This window comes from Agelaius phoeniceus, chromosome 1 (assembly GCF_051311805.1).
Source record: "Agelaius phoeniceus isolate bAgePho1 chromosome 1, bAgePho1.hap1, whole genome shotgun sequence".
NCBI classification, from domain to species: Eukaryota; Metazoa; Chordata; class Aves; order Passeriformes; family Icteridae; genus Agelaius; species Agelaius phoeniceus.
The window spans coordinates 33882196-33895916 of record NC_135265.1 but is presented as its reverse complement, the minus strand read 5'-3'; the positions used below and the strand labels follow the sequence as shown (position 1 = coordinate 33895916).

At 38.0% G+C, this 13721-nt stretch overlaps 1 long non-coding RNA gene across 1 annotated transcript; it reads right to left on the bottom strand.

Moving 5' to 3' along the window:
- Window positions 1–1453: 1453 nt before the first annotated feature.
- LOC143695732 (uncharacterized) lies at window positions 1454–5724 on the bottom strand. The gene is made up of 3 exons (XR_013185247.1): window positions 5599–5724; window positions 3712–3802; window positions 1454–1586 (listed from the first exon to the last, which is right to left on the bottom strand). It is a non-coding gene; the product is annotated as an uncharacterized LOC143695732 (long non-coding RNA).
- Window positions 5725–13721: the final 7997 nt, after the last annotated feature.

Here is a 13721-nt window from a genome sequence, read left to right as displayed (position 1 = left end):
TATTTTTTCAACACTGAAATGTAACATAGCACTTACAAAGCTAGAGGTCATTTTTAAAGACATTCTTGCAATTCTGCAAAATTTTCTACTTTTACTCAGGATTGGTTTTAGAAGCTGAAAGGAATTATTTAATATTATCTTTGAATATTCTGTAAGACTTTAAGTATTTTCCAGTACATCCTCTTGGGCACTTGAAGTTTTCCCTCTATGCCTACTTCTAGATCAGAGATGGACTGTGACCCCTTTGGGCAATAATGAGCTGTGACAGGATCCCTATTTCCTGACTTAGGCATTTTAAAACAAAGATTCAGCAACTGATTGAATCAAATAAAATGTATAGAAGGACTATTGCCATCTGTTTTCAGCTTTTAACCCAGGGTTTTGACATTTCTAAAAATAATGTTTTCTATTGAAATTATTAATTGCCCCTGTGTGAAGAGTATAACAATTTCTCCTGAAGATGCATTAAAACTTCTAACAGAATTTGCTCCAGCTGCATTTATATTCTTTTGGTGTTTATTTTCTACCAACCACATTTTGCTCCCAGCATAACTGATGGCAAGTGAAATAAATTCACATGCTCAACCATTTGCATCGGAAGTGATGGATTTTACAGGGGATGAGACATCAATAGGTCAGGTTTCCTCAAGCCATTAAACAGGGCCAGGTACAGAGGCAATTAAGTAAAACATATACCAATCTGACCACATTCCTAGCCAGGAACCAGATGCACAGGTGATTATGTGATGTCAGTCACTAAGGTGCTGACAAAAGTTACAATCAGCAATGCAATAATGCATCAAGCACATTTTATATGGGATTGGAAACTGTTTATTAACAAGCAGGGGAGTAATAGGGTCATACATGGTAAGAGAAGGAATACATTTATACTCTGCTTCCAGCTAATAAATTTTATAGCAGCTTTAATATTTTTAGGTATGTTGCTGAAGGGAAGTGTTATGAGACCAAAAAAGAAAAATTTTAAAGGCTCTAAAATGCTATAATCCAACCTTTATTAGAACTTTGTTTTAGTGGGTTGCTTTCTCTGAAATAGCCAGGCTCACAATTATGCCTCCTTGTAATGTGAATTAAACTCATCCATCTGATCAGGGAAAAGAAGTGTTTAACTAAAATTAGGACTGATTAATCAATACAGCTCACAGTCCAGAAATCATTTTGCAAAATATTTCTCTATTGGTCAGAAACAATACTTGAACTGAAGATGAAAAATCAAGCAACATCTATTAACTGTGATATTGGATTAAAAACCTGAGCAGCCTCAGAAATCAGAAATTCAGGTTAAATTCATTGGAAGCAGTATTCATCCTTAGGTGCTGCAGCTTACCCAGCTCCAGGAACTTGCTGGGATTCCTGTGGAGTGGGGATGAGGTGCCTGAGCCATCTTTTCTCACAACACCAAGACATTCAGCAGCATCTGCTCCATTGTCACAGTGGCCACACAGACATCCAGTTAGTCAGTCCAAATTCCTGTGCCTCCAGGGTTTTGCCTGGTTTCAATGAGCAGTCTGATGACTCCAGTGACTCTGGCCATCCACATGCACACACATTACTCTTTTCTTTGGGGCCTGCAAGAAAGTACCCTTCAGGTTCATACAGGTTAGAAAATGTCCTTGGATCTAGAGTTACCTGGCAAGTATTAAGAGTTGGACATTGTAGTTATTTCAGCTCTAGTGATTAAAAGGGTCTGATGCCACTAAGATTTGTACATAAACATTTTCTTTTAGTAGTATCTTCATCTGCACCTTAATGCCAAGCATGCTGTTCTTTCTCTGTATTGTTAGCTGTGTTACAGATACTTGACTGCTAGTTTCACTTCCTATTCCTTGTGTGCTCTGCTGTTGGGGTTCACAAATGGCAATGAATGATCTTAAATTCAAAGTACATATGATGTTCAATTTAAGTTCAAAATGAATTGAAGTTCTTCTGTTTGTCTTCCTGTTTTGTTAACCAATTTTTTAGCAAAATCTAAATATGTGTCCTTTTAAATAGTCCTTTGCAAACTAGCTAGTGAGACTGTAACTTTTGAATTAAGAAAATAACTTCTAATTTCTCTGAAGTTTGATGGGTCCGGGCATACGTTTGATTTTTAAAGATAGTGCATTTCTTTTCTTTCTATGAATGACTGGACCTATGGATCCACTGCCTTTATTTTAAAGTTAATACCACCTGAATCCTTCAGGCTTTGGAAATACAGAGGCTTAGGCTGCAGAGTCAGGAATCTTTTGTTTTCACCAGTTAGTCCTTAGAGCTGATAGGCTATAAAAGTTCTCTTCTGAGATCTGGATCACTGGGAGATTGATGACCTGGGCTACGAAAAGGGGTCCTATAATTGTGCCATGATGCCGTTCAAAAGTGTTGCATCTGTGTATGGGAAAGAAATAATGTAATTTTATTTGTCCTTAAGCTTTTTTTTATTATTATTTTTTAATTCTGCTAGTTCCAGAATGTCTCTATGATCAGAGACATGTAGGTAGCTATGCCTCTTTCTGTTTTTGTGACATTTCAAATACAAAATGTGTACAGGCATGCAATAAAAAGTTTGCTTCATCAGCTTGCAGAGACTTTCTTCATCTCTTACCATTCATTGACTCTGATAGCTCATGTATTGACTAGGTGATTCATAGTGCTGCAGTTCTCATAGCTTTCAGGCAGTGGAGCTCTTCAGGTTTTCTTTAGCTTTAAAAGTTATTACTCACCAAATTCAGGCTGGCCTCTTCTTACCCTTTGTGAGAAGCAAATGCTGTGAAAAGTTGGAATCCCTTTCTGTGTGCCCTGCAATGTCTGTCTCAGCAGATGCTCCTCTGGTAAGCAAAGGGTCTCTCTACAGATAGGCCTGGTGGAAATGAGGGGAGCAGGAAACTGGCTCCCATTCAGCCAGTGGATGATGAGAACAGAGGGGCTGCAGTGGGGCAGTGTGAATTTCATCTTTCCAAAAATATCAGGGAAGTGGTTGCTTTTTGATTTGTCCCACTGTGATTTAACAGCATGTCCCATACTCTTTAAGTCACCAAAAGGACTGCAAGAATTTTCTGCTTCTTGGCAAAAGGATAAATTTTAGTGTGCAGCCTCAATTCTTATCCTATTCCCTGAAATAAATATTCTGGTTATGAAGACAAAGCAAAATCCAGTCTAGAGCCTGTGCTAGGACAGAAATCAAAGAGGCTCTCAGTCTCTCAAGTGCTCTGACTCCTGCTAGCCTGCTGACAGCTGATGGGCAAGTTTTGCCCTAGCAGGTTTTCTGATGCTGGAATTTCCATCCCTATATGCCCATTATATTCCCTGGTGAGCAAGTGGAATATTGCATTTTTACTGGAAAAGCTGTACATGAGATTGAGGACCCAAGCCTCCCACAAAGTCTGCCAATAAGACCTGGGGCAGATTTGTTTTTCTTGGGTTGTCTCTTGAACTGGAAATGAAGATAGAAAGTGAGCTTAGAGAGAGATGGAAAGAATGAAGGTCCAAGTCCTTGTCTATAGGGTGTTTATGTAGGGACATTTCTTAAGGTATTTATTGTTATTCTGTTTGCAGAGGTAAAAGAACCAGTGTATGCAATCAGAGTGCTGTACAAAGATCCAGGACGCCTCCATCTGCTCCCCTAAATGCCTACAACTGAAGAGACAGACTTCCCTCTCATGAATCCAAAGCAAGTTGAAGAGAAGCTGGAATAGAAGCTGAAAACTGGAGAAATACCTGAGTAGTGAACAGGCAGCTGAGAGAAGCAACAGCCACGGTCATCCTTGCATTTGCTGAACCTGACCACTGGCAAAAGAAGTTTCAGGCACTGTAAAATGAAGCAAGAAGAGATGAAGAAAGCATTCAAGGAGGCAAGAAGAAGCTTGTTCTCCTCACCTTTTATGCCAAATACTTTTCTGGCATCTCACAGTCACACACAAAGAACAAAGCTGAAATTATAACAGTCAAGAATATTTTAAGAAGCAGAGTTTGACTTGTATCCTGTTTATCATCTTACCTTGCATTTATTAACAGAATATTATGGTTTGGGAAACATATGAGCAGGGGCATGGGTAGTATTCAACCCTAGAAGAAGATCTATGTGATCAGTCAAGGATCCTTGACAACCTTCCACAGGCAGTGTTGCTGGCTGGTGTTTTTGCATTTCTTTAATTGCTATAACCACATCTATGTTGAAAAAATTTTCATGCCATTGAAAAAGACTCTTTCATATTTTCTGTTCCTGGACTAAACTGATTACTGCTGAATTTTAATAACTCCAATTGTTTGCACTTTGTTTTGTGGCACTTTGTTCAGCAATAATTAATATCTCTGTTCCTTAGATTTCCTCCAGATGCCTGCTGTTAAATTAATGAGTCTCCCATCTGGAAAAGCCTGTTGGAACCACTGCAGTGGCCATTTTCTCTTGCACTGGTACACTGTGGAAGCTCTCCTTCCTTGTTCCTTTCTTTACTGTATAGCAAGAAGTATGCCTGTAGGCATTTCCATTCCTGTCCTGTTAGTATTTGTTAGCAGTGATTAACCTGTAAATAGGTAAGGACCATGAATGCTTACCAAAAAACTCTGTGGTAAGTAAGCTTTTTGAAGATAGTTGACAGCTTTCCACACTAATTTTTTCCACATTATTTTTTTCTACTCTAAATTGTAACCTGTAGAGGCATTTGATGCAGACAGCAAAAGCTGCTCTGCAAAATGTGCTATAATGGTGGATCTGCAGAGAGGGAGAGGAAGGGCTGGTCAGGACTCCTATATGAACCTTCCTCCCAGCTGCCTACTGAGACTCCCCTCCACTTCTGGTTTTGAGGAGATAATCGCTAAAGAAATCAGGCAAAATCTTGTTTCTCATTCTATATCAAAAATGCTCCTAAGGTTTTGTTATTTTGTTATTCTGCAAGTAACTTAGAAGTGATACTTGCAAATGATCTATCTATTAATACTCTGCTGCCTGCAAGAATGAGTTGGAATAATGAAAAAAATCCCATCCACTCCAAATTGTTGTCGAAATTTTGTTTTAATTGTAATTTTGCAGATATGTCCAGTGACAGATGAAAAACAAACTGTTCTGTTAAGGAAATTTAGACAATTCCTTCATCATGCCTCTCTGAAGAAGATAGAAGATGCTATTGTAAAAGATGACTTGGCATGTGTTGTTTGTTTTTTTTTTTTTTTTTTAATATCCCTTTTTGCTTTAAAATAGAAGAAGACATGGTTTGGAGAATGGTCACTTTTTGCAACCACTCTGACTCTTCTCAAAGCAACATTGGACATCAAGAAGAAACCAGGCTTATAGGATAGGCATCCTGACTCTTAGAAGGGAGCTGAAGATATCCTCTTGACTTAACAAGGCTAAAGTTTACCCTGCCTAATGTATTTATTTATTTAAGAGGAAACTCATTTAAACAAAATATTTTATTTCTTATTTGGTCTTAAACCCATGAAGTTTATTCTGGACCCTTATTCCTTTCCCTGTCATACTGGAAAGACTGTTCTCTCTGCTGAAGGCTACGATTTCCTGAAATCCTCAATCCTATAATGAATCTGGCATCTGATAAGGCACAGAAACCCTCCTGTCAACTTTAAGACAAGGCAGATGGGGCTCCTTACAATCAAGCAAAGGAGAGCCCACTCTTTAGCCTGTGTTCATTGAATTTGACATCTCCAGGTCTGCAGAGTCTTTTTGACTAGGGAAAGCATTTCTTGGTGGTGGATCCAAATTCTCTCAGTTGAGAGAGTCCCTGCAAAACATAAGAAAGCACAAAGATGGCCACTTTTAAGAAAGGCGTTGCAAAATGTCACTCCTTTGTATAAAATGTTACAGCTAATTGATTTTATGTTCTAGCTGAGGGGCAGCATAAAAAGTGTAGATTTTCCGTCTCTTCTTGGGATGCTGAATGTTTCATTCTGTGGATAGCTCTGACACAATGGAGATGAGCATCAGATAAATAAAACCAAGGACATAACACTGAGCTGAAAATAGAAGAGTAATTTAGCAAAGTGTATTATTAGAGTTGCTGTATTTTTAGCTGACCTCTCTGGAGAAAAACAATTCTCTTTACATCTGCACAAGCTTAAAGATAAATACCCCTTTTTAATTAATTAAATTTAATTAAATCCAGGACCTTTGTCAGGGTATGCCAGTAAAATGAGAATAAATCCTACTGTTAATAATGAAGGGTGCTCCTAAACCTGTTGCAAGCATACTGCCGACACTAATTAAAACAGCTGTCCTACAATGTCAAGCTTGGGATGGGAGTTGCAGGAAGGGGGATATTAAAAGTGGGCAAGAAAAAGACTCCAGTTAAAAATTTTCAGTATCTATAAAGATAAATATTAATATGAGGTGTTACACCTTTTGTTTTACTGTCAATTGTTTTGGGGAAAGACAGAGTTATTTTTTTGTTTTAATCATATCTAATTTTTTTTTGTTTACTTTCAATAACACATTGGTTGAAATTAGCCTTGTATGTAGAGAAGAATCCTGTGAACTACAGCCCATATTTATAGCTTAGAAGAGCAATTTCTCTGCTGCCCTGTGCTGCTGCAGGAGGATTATTATACCTGTATCAGCTGGTATTACACACTGATGAGTAACAGCTCTTTGGTGCATTAACCTTAACTCCAGGACATTCATGAAAACAATTTTGGATTGTCAGATCCTACCAGAGGCATTACAACTATAGTCTATATTATAGCTGGTATTCAATATTTTATTAGAATGGAGAATGGTATATTTTATCACTCTAAAATGAATAATTTTTGCAATTCAGTGTTTGAATCATTAAACAATGTTTCTATAAACAGAGATATATGTATCCAATAAACATCATCAAACATGGAGCTCTATGGAGACTCAGATATTTCAGTTTGGGGCATAAAAGGTTTAAAAGCAATAAAACTGAAATCTATGCTCTTTTCCTTTTTCCTCAAGGGATTTTAAAGTTGTTTTTCCTTCCTGACTGCAAGTCAAGTGTTTGAGGAAGAAAAGGTAACGTTTGGTCTTTGCCAAGGACAAAAAGCAGGAGAGCAATCCTAGTTTTTTTTCTTTTGAAGGAACTGTCTATAAAGAAGGAGCAATTAAAGCATCTATTTTTTGCAATGCAGAACTTCAGAAAATTTTAAAAGGTTACTTAAAACCATTTTTTAAGACTAGCACTTGTGGGGTCCATCACAGACATCCCAAGTTGCATCAGGCCATGTTAAGCCTTCATCTGAGAAGAAGCAGTGACAACTCCTTGCACTGCCCTGCAGCCACTACAAAAATACACAAAATGCTGTGTAAAATACAACAATTCCCATTACACATATGAGGTGCCTTGGGCTGAACTGTGCTGTAGCCTTATCCTGTAATGTACAGCAAAACAATCTAGAGTATGGAAACAGCTGTGCCTTCCAGGAAGCCCTCAAGGAATCATGTCAGCTTTCTAGTAATTAATAACAATGAACCTTAACCAGTATGGCCTTTTTTTTTTCCTTTTACATAACTGTAGCTAAGGGAATGACATTTCACAAGGAAGTGTGGAATTTTACACAGAGCAACATCATATGAAGTTCTGGACTTCAACTGAGGCATTATTCTCTTTCTGAAATATTTTGCATCTGAAAGGCAGTGGTGCTGGAGTGATGATGCCAGTTACAGAATTTACTGGTTATGTTTTATATTAATAAAGTTCCTTTTTCTTTATTCACAGAAGCAGCCAAGCTTCAAAGCCATGGATTATGTGGGACCACTCAAATGAGTTTTTAGTTTCCTAATCATTTTATGCATCAATACTTAGGGAAAAAAAGGCATTCAAACATTTAGAGGCTTTTTGGTTACAAGTTTGGGTTAGGCTATTATGAAATGGAATATTACTTACCCACCTGAAAGCTTTCAGGTTGCCAAAATTAGCTCTGAAATATTGAGAAATACAGGGAATGTATTTCTATGTAGAAATCCACGGGAACTGTAGATGCTTCACAGTGTCACAGGAGTTGGATTGAAATTACATTACAAAAAGCAGAAGGAGAAAAGTGAGTTTTTCCACATTTACAGCTGCTGTAATACTATGGTGGAAAGAACTAGATACACAGAGGAAGATTGCTGAAAGACCACATGTTAAAAACCTTTTTAAATTCATGCCATAAAAGCTTCTGCCAAGACTCTCATGGAAAGCAGCAAAAGTTCCCTATGGTGACCCCAAATAAGCTGCAAGATGAAAAAAAATTACTTGACAATACTATCAGGAAAACATAAATAAAACTCAAATGTGTTGTTTCTTTTATAGAAATGTCACAAGATCTTTAATATTCACTGGAAGTTGCTTTGGCATCCAGGGCTCTCATTTCCATTCAGGGGAAAGTGAAGAAATAGAGCAATTTAACAAATAGAAATACTGTTCTATGTTAGGGAGAGGTGCAAGTGATGATGCATTCAAAAGGTCATCCAAAGTGGTGGTTAGGACCTTGAAAGTGTACGTGCCACAGACCTCTGTGAAGGTTAAATTCTGCTCATTATCCTGATTCACAGCTTCAGAGTTTAGAAACATAAACATCTAAATTCAGACATACCTGCTTGACAATGATCTGCTTTCCAGAGGTCCTGGTGACCCAATTTAGCCAACACTAAAAGGTAATAGTTTGCTGTGGTAAAGTATTTGTCCCTGTGTGTGGCATCTGTGTCATAGTTGCTTGCTGAGGTAGTGTCAGTGCCAGCAATTTCTCCTCTGCCTATCCACAGATAATCCTTTAAAACATTCATACAATGGAATGTCCAACACTTCCTTCAGGTGGTTTTCCAAAGGCTTGACAGATTTCATGGCATTTTGCACGGAAGATACTACCACTTAACTGTAGAAAACAGAAAAAAGGTGGGATGAACATTACAATTACAGTGTCTAAAAACTGATAGAGTGAACAAGGAAATTAACAGTTAGTTATTTTATATGTTAAGTATACATGCCAAAGCTGTGTATCGCATGGCATCAAAGATTTGGAATCTTAAATCACCTCCACCTGAAGGATGAAACTTCTGTAGTTTGTATTTGAAAATACCCAGTGAGAGGAACAACTCGTGGATCTCATGGGCAGTAGCAGAGACAGCTCCATTATTTCATTCCTCAGGCTGTGCATTTCACTGTGTTTGGCTGAACACCTCAACAGCCCAGATCACATCTTTTCCATTTGCAGACTTTTTTCCTAGTAGAGAAAGCATTAAAACCTGAATTCTGGGAAGAGCCTTGCTGCCTGGCTGTGAGTGGAAATGTGGGAGACAAGGTACCCATTGAGGTTGTTGTGCTCCTGGGACCCTCACTGCGGGGTTGGGACAGTGGCTCACAGTATAGCATCACACTCTTCCCTTGCCTGGGTTGTGTCTCTTCCTCTGTCTGATTACCCCTCACAGAAAAGCAAAAGGTTTCTCTAGCTATTTTGTTATAAATGGCAGTTGAAAACTTATTTGATTATTTTGTTTAGCAGTACACATTTCTAATTGTGCACAACATGCCAGAGCCTTGCTGACACCATGAATTTTGTTGGTTTTTTATCCTGCTCTTTATCCTTTCTGTTGCTATCCATCATTGCAGAAGCATCCTTTCAGAGACTTTATCTGTCTTAATATGTATTGAAATCAAATGTTCTCAGTGTAAAATTTCCCACTGGAACCAAAATCCAAATTCATGCTGGTTACAGTGGAGGGAATTCTAGGGACTTCAGTGATCCTCTGTGTATTTGTGTGAATCAAAATAAAGCAGGCCCATTAACATCAGGAGCAATAAATTTTAAATTTCTACAGGGCTGCTTTTCACCCAGATATTTTTTGGGATATTTTATATATTTGCTTATGGTCTAGATGTAATTGTACGTGTTGCTATGGTTTTGCTGTATAATCTTGGGCAAACCCACACAGATTCCCCAGTCTTTGTTTCCTTCTTTTAATTTCTTTACTGCACAGGGTGGTGAAGAGAGCAATTGCTTTACAAATTGTGAATAATTCCATTGAGGGAGGTCATGCAAATTCTTTTAAATAAGTTATAACTTTTATAGCAGCAATGTATAATTTACACTAAAGGTGTGTATTACTAACCTATTCCATGCAGAGGCATACAGAAACACAACTAAATCCCAGAGCATTCCACAAGGGAACACAACCACGCTTTCAGATGAATGGAAATGTTATCAGTGTCAAACAATTACATTAATTCCATATATTTTACCTGCTTATTTCAAAGATTAAGCAGAAATGGTAGTGTGAGGCTAAATTGCTCTGGAACTTCAGATGACTTTGGATCCAAGGTTGAAAACTGATTTAAACTTTGCAGCTCCCCCTGCCTTAACAACCAGTCAAAGGGAAATGCCAGATCCGTTTCCATCTCTCCCCCCACACAATTGTACATCTCAGTACCAGGCAGGAAACTTGTAAGCATTTTGAAATTGTTTATGTGAGGAAATCTTGTCCAAAATATTTTTTCTCCTTCATGCATTTTGCTTTTGGAACTCCTTAGTGTTTACATTGTCATCCTGAACATGATATTCCAGAAGAATGATATCATTATTTATACTTTGCCCTCAGAAATCTGTTTAATATAATTGTGACTTTTTCAGTTCAAGGTAAACATTAGCATTTGATGAAAGCTCAGTCCTTTACCTCCTCCCTTGGTAGCTGTTTGTTAAGGTCTGCTATGGAGCAGCAGTCAAATTAAGAAAGTGGTGTTATTTCAACAAAGCCAGAGACCTTCTTTTGCTTGTAAATATTAGTACATCCTGCAAGCACTGGTGAGTGCTGCCAGCCATCCTGTCACTTAAACAGAGTCAAGACTGATGGAGGCCAAGTTTCTGTCAAGATCTGAAACTCAATGCATTAGCTCAGGAGCTCAGTGTTGGCATGCATACATTTTTATTTTCACATCTACTCTTTTTATGTCAACAAACTTTATGGGTGCTGGTTTCTGTCACACTCCAAAATAATTAACCCTGAAAGAAACATTTTATTTAATGTTTTAAGAAGTCAGGATTTGGTAACAGACTAAAAAAAGCCAGATCACGAGCTGACATCATGTAAAACAGCCAAGTGGCAGGACATTTAATAGATGGGTGGCCCAGAAAGCCACAGAAAATATATATATGTAACACCTAAATTAAAGCTATCATGAAGACTCAGATGTGTTACAGACACTCTTCCTTCACACAAAACAGGTAGGATGAAACACTGAAACCCCACGAATCAACAATAAGCAAGTGGTGATTTATATGTGTGTTACTGTGTACATACTGTTAATGTCAGTGATGGTTCATAAATATGCTGCCAAGAATTGGTGGGTTTGATTAACTTCCTGTGATCAGAGTAAGCATGTTGAATCTGCTGGAAATAGCAAAAAAGAATTTTATAACATAAATCTGGACTAATTCCCTCTTTTAGGACTCTGCTGTTTTCAGATATGTTCAGCTCACACAATACTTTTTCTCATTATATTCTGCTCTCATCTCAATCCTCACTATCCTCCTAACTTTTCTTCTTCCTCTGCTCTTGGCTTTGCACCTTGCACTACATCAACAGAGCTCTGTCTCTCCATCTACAGAACATTTCATTTCTTCTCTTTGATCTCTGACACTTTTCTTGTTGATTGCTTTGCTTGTCCTATTAATTGGGAGTTTTCTTTGCTGTGTATGCCTCCATACAAATTTAGCTAGCTGGAATAAAAAAATCATTCTAACATATAGATCCTTCAGGAATAACCCACAGAAATATCTGGTAGCCTTTGGACTAAAAATCAGTTTAAATCCACAATCTTGATTGTTCCTCTATGTCTGTAACATCATGAAAAGAAAAGGCCTGGATTAATCTAGACATTTTATTCTCACAAAAAGTATTTCTAAATCCAGAAAATACTCAAAAGTTTGGGGTTTTTCATAGACCAGCAAGCTCCTCAAAGTAAGCTTGTGGCTTAAAAAAAACCCCCATTTTTGAACGCACAGCACACCCTACCCCAGAAGACAGTCAGCTGAATACCTGGCCTGGCTTGAATATTAGATTGCATTAAAAGAGAAAAAAACCCCCACTCATCTAATAAAAAACCATGTTTAGAAGGAGAGTGTTTTGATGCTACAGGTTTTAGAACAGCTGCTGAAGTTCTGAGGTTTGGATCACAGCACCTTTGCTTATCTAGTGAAAAGCTCAATAAAGGCCAAATGTCTCCAAACCTCCAGGAAAGCCTGCCCTTATTTTTGATGTTTAACACAACACAGAGAAATAAATTTGGATAGAATACAATTAGAAAAACAATAGGGAATTGAAAATAGGGAATTTTTGGTTTCTCAGGTGTAGTCCTTTACACATGTATGCTGAGGGTTCTGCTCATGACGTTGGGAGTGACTCAGGAAAGTCAGAGACACCAGCCACGTGTTAAAGTTGAGCACATGCAGAAGGATTTGCTAGAACAAGGCCCTAGACCTTAACAAAGACTAATAAAAAATAATCCTTTCCCATATATTAGAGAATTCCCCTGGGAGCTGTGACTCCCAGCTATCCCTTTTAAATGGTATGATTAACAGTGTGCTTCTAATTACTAACTAATCAAATCAAGTCTTTCTGCACATAAATAGGAGTCTGGGACTTTTAATAAGGTCTTCACTGCATGGTTGCTCATAGAATAGCAATTAGTTTGGTTTCTGCTCCCATTGATAAAAGTGGCAGTAGTGTGGAACAAAACTGTTTGTGCACCTACCAGGTCATAAACAAAGTTTCTGGGAGGTGACTTCGATGAGGTGAGGGGGAAGTTCTTGAAGGCCCCCAATGAAGGCGTGGGCTTACTTTTACTTTCATGTTGTTCTTTGATTTGTCTTTTTTAATGGCACACCCAGATGGGATACCTTCTGCTTTCATGAAGCTAAAGGAGGTATTTGCTGCACTGGTGTTATCAAGGAAAGGAACTGTGCCAGTGCCATTAGTTGAGTGGCTAGAATACAGGAAAGAGTTAAAAAAAATATCCAAATGTTGAGCTTTTCCCTTGCACAAAGAAATTATATTTCAGGAATATAACTATCAACAGATAGACTTGGGATAGTTTCCTCTATAGCTCATGTTTTTTGACAGTCAAATTAGTTTAAATCTGCAACGAAAAAGACTTGTTTTGATCTGCAAGGAAAAAACACTTTTTTTTTCCCCCTTGTCCTGTGCAGCTGATCTCCCATGACTGAGAAAAAAAACTTGACCAAAACTTTGTTTAGCAAATCATTCTTACAAAAAAGCCTCAGATCAACCATCACTCCTCCTCAGCAATCACTCTTTGGGAAAAAATATGAGCCACCACTAAGCTACCCTGAATCTCCCATTTCACAAATGCTTCTTTCCTTTTTTTTTTCTCCTCATTTTCCTATGACAAATACTCCACAGTAGGCAGATTCCTGACCTGCAATACAGAATGTTGCTAAAAGAAACATTGCTGTCAGATGCCCGCATCAAATCCAATAAGCCACATCCAGCTTCATGTTGACAGTTGCATTTTTTTCCTAATGCATATTTTAGCCTTGCTTGACCATCAACCATATGGCAGGTTTGTCCTGTGGGTAAGTTTATTATTAACAGCTTGCAGCTGGAGGTACAATAACTACATGTAACTGTGACATTGCACTAATTGATCAAGACATCTCCAAAACAAGATGCAGAAAGTGGCTACAGCAAAGAGCTTCAGATTAATGTTTGGGGAACATTAAGCAAACAAGCACCTCTGTCATGCACAAAGTATCTTAAAAAT